The following is a 12,568-nucleotide window of genomic DNA, read 5'->3' as shown; positions in this document are numbered from 1 at the left end:
GCATCAAAACTGCGCTGTAAGCTGGTGGCTGCTGGTGTGGCTGGGGTTTGTGCCAGCCTGGATCCATGGCATTGCCTTTCCTGACCTGTTGTGCTCCTGCTGCACTCTCCAATACACCTTGGCCATGGCAGAGTTGCCCTCCCATGTTTTTCCTTGGGATCACTGAGGAGTCCAGGGAAGGGGTTGTACTGATTGTGAACAGTCTGGGGGGATTCTCTTTAACTGCTTTGCAACTGAGCCACCCAAGAATGATTTTTGTGACAGATCTGGCTGCCTTTGGAAATTGGCAGTTACTGGAAGAGATCAGAGACTGTATGGGAGGGAAGACAAGAGAGAGGAGGGAGCAGTGACAGCTGAGGGAACTGAGGAGGATGGTTTCTCTTTCTGGTGGGCAGGGAGCCACAAACATGAGGTGACAGGACATTAACAAGCCAGACACGCCCTGAAACAGTCCTGAACCTGTAACAGCTTCAGCTTGGAGCATGCATTAGCATATCTGCTCATGTTGGGATGAGCTCATTTGCAGCGAGGTGTTTAAACCATTCCGACCTTTTTGCTGATGGCATGATCACCATTGTGGTGTACTAAAAGCTGGTCTGGTGATGTTTGAGATGGGAGGATGTGCTCTGTATGCCTCCTGTGGGTTGATAGTTTGCTGTTGAGGATTGTACTGTGAACTAGATGGAGGAGCCTTTAGCATTTAACTGAAAACCTGACCCAGCTTAGCTATTTTTGGGACTAGAATCTTGCTCCTTTGAAGCTATGCATTGAGTATGTTCTAATGTCAAACAGCACATGAGGCCAGGGGCTCTGGTCACTACCTTCCTAGAAATCCTGAGCTTGTTGTGTCATCACCCTTTTCCATCCCTGTCCAGTTTTTTACCTTGATTTAGTAATTTAAGTTGCCTGAGTCTCTTTCCTTGGCTTTCTTTGTGCTGGGCCTTCTGTGGATGTAGATTGTTCATGCAATTCCCTTTCTTCCTGGCATGTGCTAAGTGTGTTTTATTTAAAGATAGTGCTGGGCTGCTTAAACCCCCCAGCTCTGGCAGCAAAGCTGGAACACTGTGCCTGGATACATTCCTTGTGCTCATCAGTGCCTGTCCACTGCTCAGAGTGACCCAGAGGAGGAATGTGATCCCTGTATTTTGGAACCTCTCTTGGCTCTGCACTGAGCAGCCACTTGTCAGTGTGCAGGAGCTGGCTTAAACATTCCCCATGGCTCAAAGCCCAACCTCCATGGACCTGCAGAGTGGGATGGAGCTGATCCTGGGAAGTGCTGGAGACCCGATTACTGTGCTTCAAACACCGAGCTTGTCCTGTGGTGGGATGTGCTGCTGCATTTCTGTCACAGGAAGGCAAGAGGCATTTTTTAATTTAGTTATTACCATGTTATCCCAATGCTTCCAACTAAGCTGCATCCCAAAGTGTCCTCAGAGTCTTCTGTTCAGTCTGCATCCACCAAATGATATGGGAAAACCAGCAGGGCTAAGTTGGATATGATCTTGTGTCCTTAGTGGGTGTAGCAGACTGTTCCCTGTCCCTTGCCTCTGAAGGCCTGGTCTTCCCTGATGTTTGGCAGCTGTGGCTGCAGACAGCAATGCCTGGCTCTGTTTTCGACAATCTTGGTCATCTTCAGCAGCGAAACATCTCTAGAGCTGCTTTTGTTCCCAGTTCTGGTGTACAGAAGATGAAAATCCCGAGGGAAGCTGTGCCCAGTGTCAGGTGCATTTCTTGGTGCCTGAGCAGCTCTTTGTTGGGGAGCGAGGCAGGAGCCCCAGGGCTGTGGGAGGTGGTGAAACTGCTTGCAGTACTGAACGTGTCACCTTGCTCTAAAGAGCCAGGACAACAAACCACCTCTGAATGTGCTCAGCACTCCCATTCCAGGTGGAGGAGCCTTTGGCTAAGGCTCCAGGCATGCCAGTGCATCCAGGCAGAGCTTGGAAGTCACCTCCTGGGAGAATAAAAGCCTGGAGGTGTATCTGAGTGGCAGGAAGGCTGTCCCCATTAAATACAGAACCGCTCAAGAGTCTTCTCATCCTTGCAGCATTAGGGAAGCCTCCCTCCCTCTCCTACAGCTGGAATGGAGTTCCATCCCCACAGTTCCTGCTTCCTTCCATTCTATGGCTCTTTGGGTAGGCTTGGAGCAAAAAGCTGCAGTTGCTGAGGTTTGGCAAACACGGTTTCTTTCCTACAGGGAGTGCACAGGGACAAGAGCATTGAGGGTGTCTGGAAGGTTAAAAGCAGGACAAATCCTGCTGTGCAGCTCTCGGGAGGCGTGGAGACCAACCCCTGTGTGAGTGACTGCACTTGGAGGCTCCGGGAGGCACCCCTGCAGCCAGTCCTCACTGCCCCTCTCTCGCCTGGAAGTGTGTGTGACTAGATCCATGCTAACACTGTCTGTACTCTTGTATTGTGTTGCAATTTGATCACCATTAAATAATTCCCTTAAACTCTTTGGCTTGATTGTTTTTGTTTTGTTTTGTTTTTCTTCACCTGTGCCTTTTGCCCATTTATTTTGACTCACGTTGCTTCCTTTCTTTATGTGGCTGCTCTGTCCCTTCTCCCTGAGGCTCCAGTCTTGCACTGTCCCTCTCTCAATTATCTGCAGTCACCTTCGTCTTGTTTTTAAGCTTGCTGCAAAGCTTGGCTTGCTCTGACCACAGGCAGTGCTTCCTGGGTGAGCTGGAGTGGCCTTGGGGGTTGTTTGTCTGTCTTCATGCAGAAATCCCTATGCTCTCACCAAGCCCAACACGGTCCTCTTCCTTTTTGGAAGTTGTGACTTGGTAGACAGTTTGTTGGTGCTCTGATTTCATCATGAGCTCGGTCCAGTCCTTGATCCAGTGGGGTCACTTGAGAAAAGCTGGGATCAGCTCTGGACCCAGAGCACAAGGCACGTGGGGTGCTGGGGGAAGCTGGAGCTGTTGGTTCCCACAGCTCATGGCTTTCTCTAACCTGGATTTGGCACCCACAGGTTCTATTTTATTGTGTTTCTGCCTCTGTGTCCACCCCCTCCTTCCCTGTGTGAGAAGATTTAGTTTTTATTGTTGTCTAGTCAGGTGAAACCACCTGGGGCGAGTGGGGGCTGGGTATATTTACCATTCCTGTCCTTTCCTGAGCAAATCTGTTTGTTGCTCAACTCTAAACATTTCTTTGGGTTGAAAGAGCAGGCTGTTGGGGTATAGATAAAAATGGCATTTTGAATAAGAAGTGAATTGATGTCCTGAAGCCACAAGCACCAAACCCAAACTTTTCTCTACCCAGTGTCTGTGGTCCTTGTGTCCAGCTGAAGCTGCGTGGTCCTGCCCTCGCCCAGCCCAGCTGGAGGTGGCTTGGGAGACACATCCTGCTCTGCTGCTGGCAGTGGAGGAGGCATCTGAGCTGGCCAAGCTGGGAGAAAGGAACAAGCTGGCCTTGGGCCACCACAGCTGGGAGCAAGTGCCAGTGGCAGTGTTCTGAAGGGGGGGAGCATTAATCCCTTGTTCGGATGGAGCAAAGGTAGCCATGGAGTGACTGCTGCAGAGCTTTCTGGCTGCCTTCAGCAAAACTGGTGTTTTGTGTCTAAACCCTCTCTGTGCTCCCCCCTGAGGTGCCTGAGGCAGTTATGCTGTTTGGGAGCTTTGATTCCCCCCTGCCTTGTGGCTATTCTTGGGTCAGTGTTTAGCAAGTTTTATTGAAACAGCCTCCCCTACAGCTTGGGATGGTGATTATTTTTCTGCCCCCTGCCCTGGAGCTCCAGAGTCGCTGCAGTGCTGCTGTCTGGGGCTCTCTGGGAGGTCTGTGCATGGCCAGTTCAGCGTGGGGAGCAGGAATTCTGCAGGGCATCAGGCAGATGGAGTTGTTTGCGTTGAAAAACCCTGTAAGAATGAGTCCAACAGTTCCCCCATCACTGCCAAGGCCACCACTAAGCCATGTCCCAAAGTGCCACATCCATAGATTTATTTTTTTTTTAGCACCCCCAGGGATGGTGGCTCCACCACAGCCCTGGCTGGTGTGTGCCAATGCCCGACCACCCTTTCAGTGAGGATCTTTTCTCTAATATCCAACTGAAACCTTCCCTGGCAAACCTGAGGCTGCTTCCTCTTGTCCTGTCACTCGGGAGAAGAGGCTGACCCCCACATGGTTCAAACCTCCTGCCAGGGAGTTGCAGGGAGCAGGGGATTAACTTGGTGCACCAGAGCTCCAGGAAAGGATCACTGTACTTATAACTCACCCTTGGCTGTCACCTGCACGGCTGCAGGAAGGATGTCCCAACATTTCTCATCCCCTGATTAACCCTGTGCACAGCTTCCCTGATTCGTCCCCTCTTTTTTATCCCCGTGTGGGATAAGAGCTCTGATTTTCAGGAAAACAAGCAGAATGGAGCAGTGGGTGAGGACGTGTGAGCGGAGTGACGTGGGACAGTGAGGTGACAGCAGTTCCTGCATGTTCTTGTGTCCAAGCAGGTGCATGTAGGGACTCCTCTCTCCGTGGGAGTTTTCTCCTGTTGTAACCCTGAGTACCAACATAAAGCACTCAGTGCTCCAGCTTGTGCTGCTTTCTTGGAAAACGCTGATGGAAAAGCTGTAGGAACTTCCCCAGATCCACGCTGGACACTTCATGGGAGGATGGGTTTTTATCAAGTAGGTTTTATTGGGCTTGTTGTGGGGTAACTGTTCAAATCAGAGAATCATGTAGGTTGGAAAAGACCTCAGAGATCATCGAGTCCAAGTTCTGCAGTCTGAGCTGACACAGGACAGGTAAGCACAGACTCTGTATGTAAATGCTAAAATCTTCCCTTATGTCAAATCCTGCCTTGGTCAAGTAACTCCACTGAAAAATGCCACGTTGGCCTCTATAAGGCACCCACCAGGAACACCCAAGAGGCTTTTTGGCAAGGGATGATGGCACAGCCCCAGCCCAGCCCCAGGGAGGAGCAGATGGGGCAGAACTGGGAGCACCTCCCACCGGCAGTGCCTGGAGCCAGTGCTGAGGGAGGTGTCCTGTGTGGAAATGACACAGGATGAGCCTCAGGAAAGTGTTGCTGAGGCCCTTTTGGTACAAAACTAAAGGGGCTTTGCAGTGGGGTTGACCCTCCCCTGCTTGGAGTCCCCTCATGCATCCTGTGCCCTGGTGGGTGACTTGCATCACATCTCCGTGAACTGAATGAAAATTCCTACTGTTCAGCTCATTCCTCTGTTTTCCTGTTGTCTTTTCCCTTTTTCTCCTGGCAAAGTTGTCTCTCTGCCAGGCCATGTCTGTCCCAGCCCTTGCCTGAGCTGCATTAGCAGCATTTGAGCACTGAATCCCCTTGGTTAAGCCCTTGGCTGTGTAGCCACTGTAAACTTCTGGATATTTATAGGTTTGGGGGTTTTATCTAGCTCTGCCTTCCAGCCTGTGCCATCCCCTTTGGTTGCAGGGTTTTTTATGGAAGAGGAACTGGGGCTGGTGCCGAGACCCAGAGTCCCCAGACCTTTCAGTGTAAATCGGAAATCTGCTGATCCTTTCCTCAAGCCCAAGCCAAACCTGCCCTGAAGTGAAACCACCAGATCCAGAAACTCTTCCAGAGAGAACCCATCCCTCCTGCCTTTGGGGACTGCTGGAAGCTCCAGGACTTCTTCAGGAAGCAGGAAGAATGGAGCCATGGCAAGGCCAGGGTCTGAGACAGAGCTGCTGAGGTCTTTGCTGAGCTGCTGGGAGAGCTGGGGTTGGGATCCCACCAGCCACAGTCTTGTGCTGGCCCTGGAGCTCACAGCCCCCTCCAGCTCCCTCAGACCCCTGCCAGGCAGGAGTGTTGTGTCCTGGTTGCCTGTGGCTTTTTGCAGGAGGAGGAGGGATGCTGGGGGATCTGTTTACAGGCAGCTGCCTGCAGCAGTCAGGGCAGGGCAGGGCAGGGCTGCTGCTCCAAGCAGGGATGTGGCACCCTGGGCACTGCTGTACCTTCACCGGGGGCAAGGGACCACCCCACCCCCCCTCCCCCCGCTGTGGGGGTCACAGGGGAGAAGTTCCCCCTGTAGCTGGGCTGCTGGGGAAACAAGGATGTGGGAATTGTGTCACCGACTGGTTTAGTCGGATGGGACCTTAAAGCTCCTTGTGGAAGGGCTGGGCTGGGCTGGCCAGGGGAGAAGCAGCTGGATCTCCATGGGAAAGCATTTATCATTCGGGTGTGATTTGTAAGGACAGCTTTGGGCTTTCCAGCTGGGAGTGGAGCTGGGCACAAGGAGAATCCCAAGCCGGGAGCAGAGAGAAGGTGCGGACAAGCGGAAGGGGGCTGAGGGCCAGCGGGGTCTCCTCTATTCCTTCATTCGGTGTGGGTGAAAAAACACAGCTGAAAAGAGGAAATATCCGCCCAGAAGGGCCCGAATTAGGAAATTCTCGCAGCCGAGGGGGGCCCTTCTCCCGCTCCGCTCCCCGCGGCCGGGCGAGGGCAGCAGAGGCCGGGAAGCGGCGCGGCCGGGCCGGGGCCGGGGATCCCCGTTCCCCCCGTGCTGCCAGAGGGGCACGGCACCGCCAGAACCGGCATTTAGGAACCTGCTCTCATTAGCAGCAATAAAACTAGTTGTTATTTGTATTTTTTATTTTTATCCTTGGAAGCCCGTGAACCCCAAATAGAGCAGATGTGCTCCGCGACGCTCCAGCCCCAAATCCTCCCCCAAGTGTCTCCTGCAGACACAAAGGGCTTGTGCTGCTGCTGTGTCTGCTCAGCATCCTCTGGAAATGTCCCCACGGAGCGGGACAGGGCAGGCTGGGGGTGTCTCCACTGCAGGGGACAGGGGACATCACCTTATCGCTGTCCCCTCTTGCGGATTCAGGACCAGGATGGGAGATGCTGGACCTGCCCACCACCCCCTGTCTGGCAGGGGCACCCACAACCTGGCCACCCCCTCCCTCCAGCAGCCACCCCTGGTGCCAACCACCCGCCTGGAGGAGGCACCTCGGGGCCGCACGGTGCCAGGCTGGGGTTCACCCCCGGGACCCTCACACCTCCGCCGAGGAGCTCTGGGCACTAGGGGTGTCCCGGTCCTGGCTGTCCCGATGCCCTACAGCTGGCCCGAACTGGGGGTGCCCCCCGGCGCCAGCTCCCTCCTCCCCGGCCTGGCTCGCTCCGTGCCGTGCCCTGCCATCTTGCGCCTGTGAATAATTCACCGTCCCTGTCCCCGTTGTTTCCTTGCAGGTATTTATAGCCCGTGATCACGTCTCCTTGGAGGCAGCTCGCTCCGCCGCCGTGTAAATTTAGCTCCCGTCGTCTCTCACATGTCATGCCCTCCAGCCCTTGCGGGAGCCCTTCCTTGCGGCTCCTTTCCGGCAGGGGCCGGAGCCCGCACGTCCCCCCTGCATCGCTGGCCCATGGCTGGCCCGAGCCCCCGGGCAGCGGTGCTGGCCGTGCCGTGCCGTGCCGTGCCCGGTGTGCCCGTGCCTGCCGGGCCCTGGACGCCGGGGCAGCTCAGCTTCCCTCCGGCAGCTGCGCGGGGCCAGCGAGCCCTTCAGCTGCTGCGGCACGGGGGATGCTTTGAAATTCCTGGGCTGCCATCTGTGCTATGCAAATCCCCCAATCTGACGGCTGCGTGCGGACCCGCTTCCGGACGCAGCGATGGAGCTGTTGTTGTCCCGCTCCTCCTCCCGGCGACACATTGGGAGATTGGGAGCAGCAGAAACATCTCCCTTCTCCTGCCGCCCCTTGGCACGCAGCCCTCTGCTCTGCCCAGCTGGGCCGTGCAATGACGAGGGACAGGGGCAGCTCGGGCCTCGGGGGGATGGATGCTTCTTCCACGAGGTCACCTCGAGTCCCCAGGGTGCTCGGTATGGCTGCCGGTGTCACGGTAGCCCCGTCTTCGCCGAGAAATGGAGCCGGGGCCAGGACTGCAGCAGGCAGGCTGGCTGTGCTGCGCACAGGTGGGCTCCGAGGATGGGGACCAGTGGGGACGGAGCCACTCTGGCACTGGGACAGCCGATGGCACAGGGTCCCCGGCGCGGGAGTGCGGCAGGAGCAGTGCCCGTGTCCCGGGCACAGCGTGCGCATCCCCCTCAGGGCCGGGCTGGCTCCCCCACCCCAGGGACCGCGTCCCCAGCCTGGGGCCTGCTGAGCCACACGCAGACACAAACCAGGCAGGAGCGAGCACCCTCCCCTGCTCCCCATTCCCCACCCTAGTGCTGGTGTGCAAATACCCCCATGAGCTGCCCCAGCTTCTGCCCAAATTCACCTGAGCGGTGCTGGGGGGCTGAGGCTGCACCCACGGGTGCCCAGATGGCAGCGAGGGGCCACCATGCCCAGCACAGCCGCCTGCTCCGTGCTCTTTAAACGCCGATCCGGTGGGAAGGTGGCAGTGGCTCCCTGGGGTGGCGAGGGAAGCAGGGGGCACGTTTGCCAGCACGGATTGCGGGAGGTAATTAATGAACATCCTGCGCCGCTCCCCGCTGTGCCTCCATCCCCCCAGGACCCCTCGGCCGGCAGCGCGGGTACCGCCTGCTCCTGCCGGCGCTGGGGGCCGGGGGACCTGGCGGCACGGGGCCTCGTTAATATTTTAGGAGCTCTTTTGTCCGCAGGGGATGGGGAGGCTCGTTCGCAATCGCCTTTCATCTCCGTGAGGCCTCCGCGCGGCTCCAGCCTCTTATCTGCCGCCTCCTCGCTGCTTCGCTACAGCTTGTTATGGGGCTTGGGTTGTTGTTTTTTTCTGGGAAGGGTTGGAAAAAAAGCCTGGCTGCTCCTGGCCAAAGGGCATCCGCCAGCCGTGCTGGCGGCAGCTGCTGGAGCATCCCCGCACGGCTCCTGCCTGCCTGCTGCCGTCCCTCCGCCGCCTGCTCGGGGCTGCAGCCCTGCCCGGGCCGGGCTGTGCCAAGGGCTGGGGCTGGATGTGTCCCTGCTGGTCCTGGGGAGGGCTTGGAGGCGGCTGCCGGGCCTGGGCCCCTGTGGTGGCAGGGAGAGGGGGTTTGTGTGTGTGTGTGTGTGTGCCCTGCCTGCCTGTGCCACTGGGGAAACTGGAGACCCCAAGAGCTGTGCCAAGGGGTCCATGGATCCACTGAAACCCTGTTCCTTGTGGGGGATGCCCAGTGGCAACATGAAAAGCCAGCCCTGGTGCCTCCTGGCTGGCTGGGAAGGGGCAGAGCCAAGGTGCAGAGCTGGGCTTGTTCGAGGAGGAAGAGGGTGATGAAGGAGAAAGTACATGGAAGGGTACTTCCCCTGGAGGGGGAAATGGGAGCTGAGCTGCATTTCTGCTCCCCCTCTGAGCTGGGGAACGTAAGCAAAGTTGGGAGAGCAGAGGGTGCCCTAGGAAGAGGTCTGGCTCAGCCCTGGGGCTTTGACAGCCCCATGGACAATTGTCTGTAGGTCCTCCCTCCAACCTCTCCATCCTCCCCTTGCTCCTCTTGCCATCTTGGGCAATCCCTCACTGTCCCCAGGTCCCAAACTTGTAGTCTTGGCTCCTCTTGTCCCTCCCAGGCAGTGTTACTCATGATATCCCCTCTCCAGTGGTGGTCCCAGCTGACTGAGGCGTTGGCAGCTCAGGGTCCCTGCATGGGGTTCTCAGGGGTCTCCAGGTGACCCCCATGCACACACAGGCTCTCCTGAGGACTGTGCTGCCTTTCTCTTTGATTCTGTCCATCCACTGTGCCATGGAGGGCTGAGGCAACAGGACTGACCTTGTCCTGGGAAAAACCCAGCCCCATGCCTGGCCACCCATTCTGGGCACGGCCCTGGCCACGGCAACACATGCCAGTCCCACCAGAGCTGAACCCTCTGTCCATCCCTTTGCCCAAGGAAGAATTTGGATCCCCAGAGGAAATCTGGCTGAAGGCCTTCAGGAGACTTTTGAAGCTGTGTTCTGCCAAGGCTGACAGCTTCTTCCCATGGGAAGGTCCTTCCCCATCAGCCAGTGATGCACAACAGGGTTCAAAGCTCCTTCGCCGCACACCCCAGCTGCAGGCACACCAGTGGGGACTGCTGCTGTCCCCTGGGGAGGTGGCATCCTCCTGGCACTGGCACTGCTGCCAGGTCACCCCAGCTGGCAATCCAGGCTCGGGGACCTCGGGGAGGGCTGGCGCCTGCGCTCGGGAAGGCGGTGAGCTCACAGGTTTAATTTTCTCAAGGCTTCGTTCGCTCTGACATGTGATCCTCGCTACAGGAAGGACGCGGCGAATGCGTCGTCCCCCGGGGCTGCCTGACTCGACCTTGTGGGAAGAGGTAAGAGCACAGCATGGCTTTTCCGCCCCACTGGTGTTGCTTTCCAACAGCAATTTAATATCTCCCTGATAACCCAGGCCGAGTTTCAGGCACTGTTAAAAAAAATAAAGCATCTCCTGATAGAAGTTGATGTCCTCAGCTGAAATCCCCAGTGTGGGTCTGCATGGCTGGCCCCACACTGCAGCTGTACATCGCCAGCTCCAGACTTATCCTTGTCCTCTGGTAGGGCCCTGATGCCCTCTTGGAGGGGAGAGTGGGACCATGGGGCCTCCCAGTGTGGGGACTGTCACCCCTGGGCTCTGTGCCCAGAGGAGGGGGAACATTCACCAGCCCCATCTGGGACACAGTGGCAGCAGTGTCAGCTTCATCCCACCCCATGGCAAAGCTGCCATCACTCCCCCCCTTCCCTGCCAGCATCCCAGACATTCCCACATGGTGCCACCCATGGGGCAGATGTACCAGGGCTGTCCCCATCCAAGGGAAGGTCTGGGGTGCTCCCTTTGGGTGTGCACAGCCACCTCACCGTGGAGCAGCACGGGCTGCAGGGATTGGGGCTCACTTTGGATGCAGCAGGGCTGGGGATGGGCTCAGCCCAGGCGTGACCCTCAGGGCTGGTCTGGCCATGCATCTTTCTCCAGGTCCAGGTCTCTTCTCCCGGCTGTGGGCTCACTTTTCAAGCTCACTTGGTTTCCCCAACACGATTTCCCGTGTTGCGTTTCTCAATACCGTGTGCTCACCTCTGTGAGCTCTCCAGCACCTCCAGAACGGAGGTTCCTTGGGCCTGGCTTGCTCAGCACGGATCTCCAGGCTCGGTTCTCCAGGCACACCTTGCCAGAGGTGTCTGTCTCCCAGGCTCCATGCCTCGCTGGTGGTTCCCAGCTGCTTCCCGGGGCTCTCCCCATCAGCCCGGTGCCAGCAGAGGGCCTCCCTTACCAGCACAGCACCGCCTGGAAATTATAAAACACATTATCTATTTGGCAAAACTTTGTGCAAGGATCAGGAAAAGGGCTGGAATCCGTTCTCCTCCAGGAGACCGGAGACAGCGTGTCCCCCCCGGCTTCTGTTTTCAATGCCAGCACTCAGCCGCGTTAAAGCCGTGGGAGCGTTCGTCATTAAAATGGCAATTGTGGAGCCAGGCAATAAATTTAACATCATAAAAGGCGCTGGGAGGGTCTCGCTCATCTGTTGCTCTTCAAAGAAAAGTGTTAGTTGCTTCCGAAAAAAAAAAAAAATGGGAAGAAGCAGGTGAGAAGGGACGGGGTGGCAGCTCTCCCCGACTGCTGGGGCGCTGCGGGGAGCGTGGCCGGGCAGAGGTGACCTTTTGGGGTGCCCATGGGGTTAGGGGTGCTGGAGGAGGGGGCTTTGGGGCTGGGGCTCTTTCCAGGTGATGGGGTTTCCTCTCTGCGTGCCGCAGCGGGATGAGCGGGGACGAGGGGCTGTGCGGGAACATCTCCCCTTCTGCTGCTGGGGCGCTCTGTCCCCGTCCCCAGGGAATGAGGGACACCCAGCAGGCAGGGTGACATCGGCCAGGGCTCCCTGCTCTGTCCTGCACCCCTGCGGCGCCGCTGGGCCCCCCCTGGCTGGGACCACCCCGCTCCCGCCGCCAGCGCCCGCCGATAGCCATCATCTCCCACCGACAGGCTCCGGCCGCCGGCGTCTGCCGGCAGAATTAGCCGTCGGATTGGAACCGTTCGCTAAATAATTCAGGAGATTTCTTCCTTTTTTTTTTTTTTTTTTTTTTTCCCCTCTCTATTTTTTTTTCCAAGAAAGCTGTTTTCTTTCAGTTTTGTTTTTTTTTTTTCCCTTTAAGGTCGGAGTATTTTCCAGGCTGGGTTTCCATCGAGGGGGTGCGGACACGCTCAGGCAATACCGCCATGTGTTTACAGCTCAGCTCCCGGCGTTATTTAGGGATTGTAAAACCACAGCAGCTCGCTCGCTCGCTCCCCCCCGCTCGCCGCAGCCAATTTTTTTCCTCCATGCGGCTCTCGTTGCAGCGGCAAAGGTCAACCCCGCTCCTTTGAAAGCAGCACCCCCCTCCCTTATCAGATTTAGGAATCCTTGGGGGAGGTTGAAGCCGAAATGCAGGCAAAGCCAGCTGGCCGCGCTCCGGCCAGGGGGGGCAGTGGGGCTGGAGGGTGGGAAGGAAGGATGGAGGTGGCTGCCGCGGGAGGAGGAGGAGGAGGAGGAGGAGGAGGGCGGTGGGATGAGCCCCCGCGCCCGGGCGGGGCAGCACCGACAGCAGCGAGCGCGTGAATAATGGGGGCGCAGATAATACAGCTGATTAGCGGCCGCGCCGGGCTCGGGGAGGGCGAATGTGATGTGAGGAGAAAATCGCTGCCGGGGTGAAGCCAGCGCGGCTCGGGGTGCGGGAGTGGGGTGGCTGGGGAGCCCCACAGCGCAGCGATGGGGGTCGCA

The sequence above is a fragment of the Anomalospiza imberbis genome, chromosome 15 (genome assembly GCF_031753505.1).
Source record: "Anomalospiza imberbis isolate Cuckoo-Finch-1a 21T00152 chromosome 15, ASM3175350v1, whole genome shotgun sequence".
In the NCBI taxonomy this organism is placed as follows: Eukaryota; Metazoa; Chordata; class Aves; order Passeriformes; family Viduidae; genus Anomalospiza; species Anomalospiza imberbis.
Note: the sequence above shows the minus strand (reverse complement) of the source record.